Here is a 7,500-nt window from a genome sequence, read left to right as displayed (position 1 = left end):
TGTGTGTGTGTGTGTGTGTGTGTGTGTGTGTGTGTGTGTGTGTGTGTGTGTGTGTGTGTGTGTGTGTGTGTCTGTGTGTGTGTGCGTGCGTGTGTGTGTGCGTGCCTGTGTGTGTGAGTAACAAATGAGCTGCAGTTCTGGGGCAGAGACAACTGGCTATTCAGAGTACATTGAATAATTCCAGTGTAGTGACCCTAGTGGACCACACTAGCTGCCACATTGAAGAACTCTAGTCTCAGTGAATTATAACTTCTACCTCTAATCAGCCATCAGAGCATTAATCCATGCTCCTTAGATGACAGGTTAGGGTTCCACCCTCACTCTTCTATCACGGTCTATGGACCCACTGAAGATACCTGGGCCACCCCCTGACCACCCTATAAAGCTCTAGTTCCCCCGCTGCAAGCCCCCCGAGTGTTACGTTGTTTTGATCGCCGTATATGTTTGAATGAAGTTGAGTTTATTGTAGCGAGAAGTACATGGAAGAAAACAGCATTTAGTGTGATGAGTAAAGTAGTCTATATTCGCTGTCCTTTGAGGGTACAACTGAACCATGGACCAGTGGAGCAAAGTAATTGTGCGCCGTCTTAAAAAAGGCTAAATCAGAGTTAAAGCTCTTCAAATATTTGCCCAAATAAATCATAATATTGCTTCAGTAATTTGTAAACACGTGTAATGTGTATGCAACACAATAATTAACACAATCCTGGATGAAGTAGAAAGGAGAGCAGAGAGAGGAGGAAGAGGAGAGAGAGGAAGGAGAGAGGAGACACTAAGAGGAGAGGACGAAGAGGAGAGATGACGAGACAAAGTCACGGTACTCACACACATGGAGGGAATCTTTACATGTTGTCACTGTGACCTTTGTGTTAGTGTGTTACACATGTTGGGTTGTTGTATCATGGTAGACATTAAGTCATTGATTGGCTCAACAGCTGCAAACGTGTGGAGTTATTAGTAGTTTTATTATCAGCATTATTATTGTTGTTTTATCCCACTGATAACGTACCTGATCTATTGAATACACATTGTACTGAGTTTGTATCTATTCCACTGAAAATGTACCTGTTCCACTGAATGCATATTATACTGAGATTGTACCTTTTCCACTGAAAATGTAGCTATTCCCCTAAATACATATTGTACTGAGTTTGTACCTATTCCACTGAAAATGTACCTATTCCAGGGAATGCATACTGTACTGAGAATCTATCCATTCCACTGAATACACATTGTACTGAGAATGTAACTATACCACTGAATACATATTGTACTGGGAATGTACCTATTCTACTGAATACATATTGTACTGAGAATGTACCTATTCCACTGAACCCATATTGTACTGAGAATGTACCTATACCACTGAATACATATTGTACTGAGAATGTACCTATTCCACTGAATACATATTGTACTGAGAATGTACCTATTCCACTGAATACATATTGTACTGAGAATGTACCTATACCACTGAATACATATTGTACTGAGAACGTACCAATTCCACTGAATACATATTGTACAGAGAATGTACCTCTTCCTCAGAAGATGTCCCCATTCTACTTTAAGTACATTTTTATTCATATCTTCAAAAGTTTACAAACATTGTTTTGTGTTGTCAAACATCATTCAAAATATTAAAAGAATATAAAAAAAATATTGAGAATGTTATCAAAATAAACATTTCACGTTATCTACTTACTTTCTTTCCTACATTAAAAATATAAAAAGCATTCATAGTCTTATCAATTATAATGGGTTATATTTTTTATATTACACAGTGTTAGTGGATTAATTTATTGATCTGTTAAATTAGAGTGAAAAGTACAATATGAATACAGTTCTCTCAGATCTCACATAGTAGAGATTCTAATTCAGAAAACAACATCAGTTGTTTAGGTTGTTTGATTATTTTATTATCAAACAAAGGTCCTAGTCTGTTTGATTGACAGGTGAGATGATCAGGGGGGCAGAGTTATTACCTTTATAATCATAGAGACTTGGACAGAGGATTGGATAGAGAGGCTCACTAAAGGTGCAGCCAGTAGCAGAGTAGATATGAACCCTGGCTTCCACATCATAGAAGGAGACCAGACCCTCATCATAATCAACAAACAGCCCCACCTTCTGGAGCTCAGCTCTCAGAGGGAGACGGACATCAGGGTCATCACTAAATAACAACCCATCCTCTTCGTAGTAAACAGTCCAGTAACCCGTCTCAGGGGTCACTATAATGAAACTGTTTCTGTTGATGGACTCTCTGGCCACTCCTAAACCCCATCCAGTCTTGTCTTTAACCTGGACCTCAAAGTAAAATCTCCCTGAGGAGAAGCTCTGCCTCGTTAGAACACATAGTTGCTTCGTAAATCTCTTAGGGTTGTCCAGGAGTTTCCTCTCTACACACCCATCATGTACTTGTTTCCCATCCTCAGACAGGATGAGACGGGGTTGAGCTGTATCAGGATCCAGAGTCACATCTACTTCATACTGCTGGACCCTCTTCAGTTCAGCATCCTCACACAGCTTCTTCATCTCCATGTTAAGTATCTCCTCCAGCTGATCCAGGGATCTCCTCATGGTCCCTCCGTATGACGGAGGACAGACCTCCACCGTCGTCCAGTCCCTGGTGGGTGGAGGATTCTTCAGGGATCTGAAGGCCTGGAGGAAGTGGAGGTGGTCTTTAGTCTGTGAGAGCTGCTTCACCTCTGAGCTTCTATTGGTCAGATCTTCTATTTCCTTCTCCAGCTCTTTGATGAGGTCTTCAGCTTGTTTCACTGTGGATTTCAGTCTCTCTTTCACCATTTGCTTGAGATCATCCTGCCACTTTTCAATGCAGCGCATCAGAGCAGTGATGTCTGCGTCTTTCTTGCTCATTTCTACTGTGTCTTTGATCTCCTTGAGCTTTATTTTTCTCTCCTGGATCATCTGCTGAACTTCCGCCTCTATCTTCTCCAGCTGGGACGTCTTCACTTGATATTCCTCCTTTAGAGGTACAACAGGATGGGACCTGTGGTCTGTCTCTGTGCAGAACTGACACACACACACCTGTTCAGTCTGGCAGAAGAGCTCCAGAAGTCGTTCGTGTTTCTTACACATCCTGTCTTCCAGACGGTCCATAGGCTCGGCCAGCCGATGTTTCTTCAAAATTGTGACTCTCTGATGTGGCTCAAGGTGGGTTTGGCAGAACGACATAAAACACTCCAGGCAGGACTTCACAGCCTTCAGCTGGGTCCCAGTACAGACGTCACAGGGAACTTCAGCTGGTTCAACATAAGGCTGCTCTCTTACTCTTACGGACGTTCCAAACCGATCAACCATTTCTGATAAGAGGGTATTGACCTGTAAATCAGGTCTTGTGTCGAAAAGCTTGTTGCAAACAGGACATTTGTACTTGACTTGTTCATCCCAGTACTTTGTAATACAGGTTCTGCAGAAGTTGTGTCCACATGGTGTGGTAACTGGACTGCTGAACACATCCAGACAGACGGAACATGAAAAGTTCTCCTCAGTCCAGGAAGTGACACGGATAGCAGAGGCCATTCCTAGACACAGACGACAAGGTTTATGTATTGAGCAGTCCCATTATTTTTGTTATTCCAAAACGGCAAAATTGTTTTTAACTTATCACAAAGTTGTGCTGCTTTACTCACCTTGCTGTTGTTGCTGTCTGTCAGACTCTTTAATGTGTATTATTATTCTCCAGAAAGAGAGAACTGCTTACACGTCGGGGTGCTTTAGGTTTCGTTTCCTCAACATGCCGTCCTCTCCCCTCCTCCCCTAACACCTGGCTCCGCCGCCACGGTACGTGAGTGCACTGCATTTATTCACCGCCTCGGCCTCTTCAAATGCGGTGATGTGTGTTCTCTTCTTCCTGGAGTTAATAGAGACCCGGTGCAGAACGAGAGAGATTGTGGTGATTTAATGGTTATTTGCAACTGTAACAGGGATCATCGGTGTATATATATTGGGGTTTCCGGGGCTTCCCCGAATACTTTTAATCCAACCCCGATCCAATTTTAGACGGAAACAGACAATTAGCTGTTTATTGGCGCTACGATGCTGTAGGACTACGAACTCTCCCCGATATGCACGCGCACAGTGCACACACGAGCAGCAGAGCTGAGAGCACAAGACAGCGATACAGTCTGTTCAGTGGGGGATTTCCTTTTACTTTTGGAAAGTTTTCCCCGTTTGAAGTACTATGGCACCCCCTGCTGGTAAATGCAGTTCTGAGAAACACACACACACACACACACACACACACACACACACACACACACACACACACACACACACACACACACACACACACACACACACACACACACACACACACACACACACACACACACACACACACAGAGGAAGACAGCGGGGAACACAGGAGACACAAGGGAGAGGGAGGACATGAGAGACACAAGGAATCGACAGTGCCGACGTCCAGGCTCAGTGGACACAGCCTGGCCGTAGAGCCAGGCCGTCACAGGCAGTCGGCAGACCTGGCTACCCAGAGGAGACAGGCTGGGTCCATTCTGTCACCAGGCGAGGGAGACAGAAGACCACTTCCTACTGCAATGTATGAGGGACAAGGAACTAAGAGGGGAAGAAAAAGCAAGATAGAGATTGAGAGTAAAAGAGTGAGGAAAGAAGAGAGAGAGAGGGAGAGCGAGGGAGAGGAAGGAGAATGTCACTATTCTACTGTGTAAACATTGCATTCAGAATGTACCTATTCGGCTGAATTAATATTGTACTGAGAATTATGTCCATCACACCCCTTAATGTGAAAGAAAAACATTACTCAGTTCTACTTTTTGTGAAAATTTATTCAAATAAAAATCAAACATACATTCGATTATTTTATCATTCACAATTCAGAAGTCTAAACAAATAAATATATTTTTTTCTTTTTTAAGCAACATATTTTCAACATTTTCCAATTGCTGCATACATTTACAATTTGATATCAGTCAATGTCAATCAGACATTGAACAACAAAGTATGTAATCCAATCATGGGTTATATTTAATAACTGTACAGGTTATTACCTTATCGAATTTATCCTTGCTAAATGACCATGGACACTACAACATTAAGCAGTACTCTCAGATCTCACATAGTAGAGATTCTAATTCAGGAAACAACATTAGTTGTTTTGGATGTTTGATTATTTTATTATCAAACAAAGATCCTAGTCTGTTTGATTGACAGGTGAGATGATCAGGGGGGCAGAGTTGTCACCTTTATAATCATTGTTGCCTGGACAGAGGAATGGATAGAGAGGCTCACTAAAGGTGCAGCCAATAGCAGAGGTGACATGAACCCTGGCTTCCACATCATAGAAGGAGAGCAGACCCTCATCATAATCAACAAACACCCCCACCTTCTGGAGCTCGGCTCTCAGAGGGAGACGGACAGCAGGGTTATCTCTAAATATCAACTCATCCTTGTTTTTGAAAATATTCCAGTAACCCGTCTCAGGGGTCACTGTGATCTGACCTTTTCTGGCGATGGACTCTCTGGCCACTCCTAAACACCATCCAGTCTTGTCTTTAACCTGGACCTCAAAGTAAAATCTCCCCGAGGAGAAGCTCTGCATCGTGAGAACAAATATATGCATTGTAAATCTCTTAGGGTTGTCTGGGAGTTTCTTCACTACATCTCCATGATGTACTTGTTTCCCATCCTCAGACAGGATGAGCTTGGGATGAGCTGTATCAGGATCCAGAGTCACATCTACTTCATACTGCTGGACCCTCTTCAGTTCAGCATCACACAGCTTCTTCATCTCCATGTTCAGTGTCTCCTCCAGCTGATCCAGGGATCTCCTCAAGGTCCCTACGTATGACGGAGGACGGACCTCCACCGTCGTCCAGTCCCTGGTGGGTGGAGGATTCTTCAGGGATCTGAAGGCCTGGAGGAAGTGGAGGTGGTCTTTAGTGTGTGAAAGCTGCTTCACCTCTGAGCTTCCAAAGGTCAGATCTTCTATTTCCTGCTCGATCTCTTTGATGAGGCCTTCAGCTTGTTTCACTTTGGATTTCAATTTCTCTTTAACCATTTGGTTGAGATCATCCTGGCACTTTTCAATGCTCTGCTTCAGAGCAGTGAGGACCTGCACACCATCAGCTATCTCTCGTTCTGCATCCTTCTTGCTCAGTTCTACTGTGTCTTTGATCTCCTTAATTTTTTGTTTTCTGTCCTTGATCATCTGCTGAACATCAGACGCTATCTTTTCAAGCTGGGCCATCTTCACTTCATATTCCTCCTTCAGAGGTACAATAGGATGGGACTTGTGGTCTGTCTCTGTGCAGAACTGACATACAGAAACCTGTTCAGTCTTGCAGAAGAGCTCCAGAAGTCGGTCATGTTTCTTACACATCCTGTCTTCCAGACGGTCCATAGGCTCGACCAGCTGATGTGTCTTCAGGCGTGCGACTCTCTGATGTGGCTCCAGATGGGTTTGGCAATATGACATGAAACACCCTAGGCAGGACTTCACAGCCTTCAGCTGGGTCCCAGTACAGAAGTCACAGGGAACTGCTGCTGGTTCAACACAAGGCTGCTCTTTTGCTCGTAAGGACTTTCTAAACGGAGTAGCCATCTCTGATAAGAGGGTATTGACCTGTAGATCAGGTCTTACGTCAAAAGTCTTGTTGCAAACAGGACATTTGGACTGGACTTGTTCATCCCAGAACTTAGTAATACAGATTCTGCAGAAGTTGTGTCCACATGGTGTGGAAACTGGGCTGCTGAACACATCCAGACAGATGGTACATGAAAAGTTCTCCTCAGACCAGGAAGTGTTAGCAGAAGCCATTCCTAGACACAGATGACAAGGTTTATGTGTCGATCGTGTCCATTATTTGTTATTCCATAACGAGAAGAGAGGTTTTGAAAGTTGTTCTGTTTTACTCACCTTGTTGTTGTTTCAGTGTGTCAGACTATTTGTTTCAAAATGTGTTCTATTTTCCTCCTGAAAGAGAGATCTGCTTCCACGTCGGATGGATTTGGTTTCTGGGAATGTTAAGTTTTGTTTCCTGATCAATACGTACTCTCCTCTCCTCCCCTAACACCTGGCTCCTCCCCTAACAAATGGCTCCTCCCCTAACACCTGGCTCCGCCCCCACAGACACAGTTCAATGATGTTTCAATGTTTGGGCACATTCATTTGAATAAAAGTAGGCTACTTCAAATGCATTGATATGTGTTCAAATGTGTTCCATTTTTAAAAGACGAAACATAGACCGATAGCTGGTGCAAAACCAGAGACATTGTGGTGATTTAATGGTGATTTGCCACTGTAAATGTATAAAGAGCTATACAAAAACAATTTACTTGAATTTAATTTCCCCGATGCTGGTAATTTCTACATGATTCCTGTTAACCAGGTTATATATGCTATTATGGTTCATTATTCAATATTGTGTTAATGCTGGTAGTTTTATAAGGCTCATCTCTAACCTCCTAAAAAAGCTGCATCATGTGACTCAGGGTAGGGCA

The 7,500-nt window shown here is 43.2% G+C and overlaps 1 pseudogene; it reads right to left on the bottom strand.

Moving 5' to 3' along the window:
• Positions 1–1,512: 1,512 nt before the first annotated feature.
• On the bottom strand, positions 1,513–6,832 carry LOC115541752 (E3 ubiquitin-protein ligase TRIM39 pseudogene; annotated as a pseudogene).
• Between the last annotated feature and the right edge of the window lie 668 nt (positions 6,833–7,500).

This window comes from Gadus morhua, chromosome 4 (genome assembly GCF_902167405.1).
Source record: "Gadus morhua chromosome 4, gadMor3.0, whole genome shotgun sequence".
In the NCBI taxonomy this organism is placed as follows: Eukaryota; Metazoa; Chordata; class Actinopteri; order Gadiformes; family Gadidae; genus Gadus; species Gadus morhua.
This window is presented reverse-complemented; position numbering and strand designations above follow the sequence as displayed.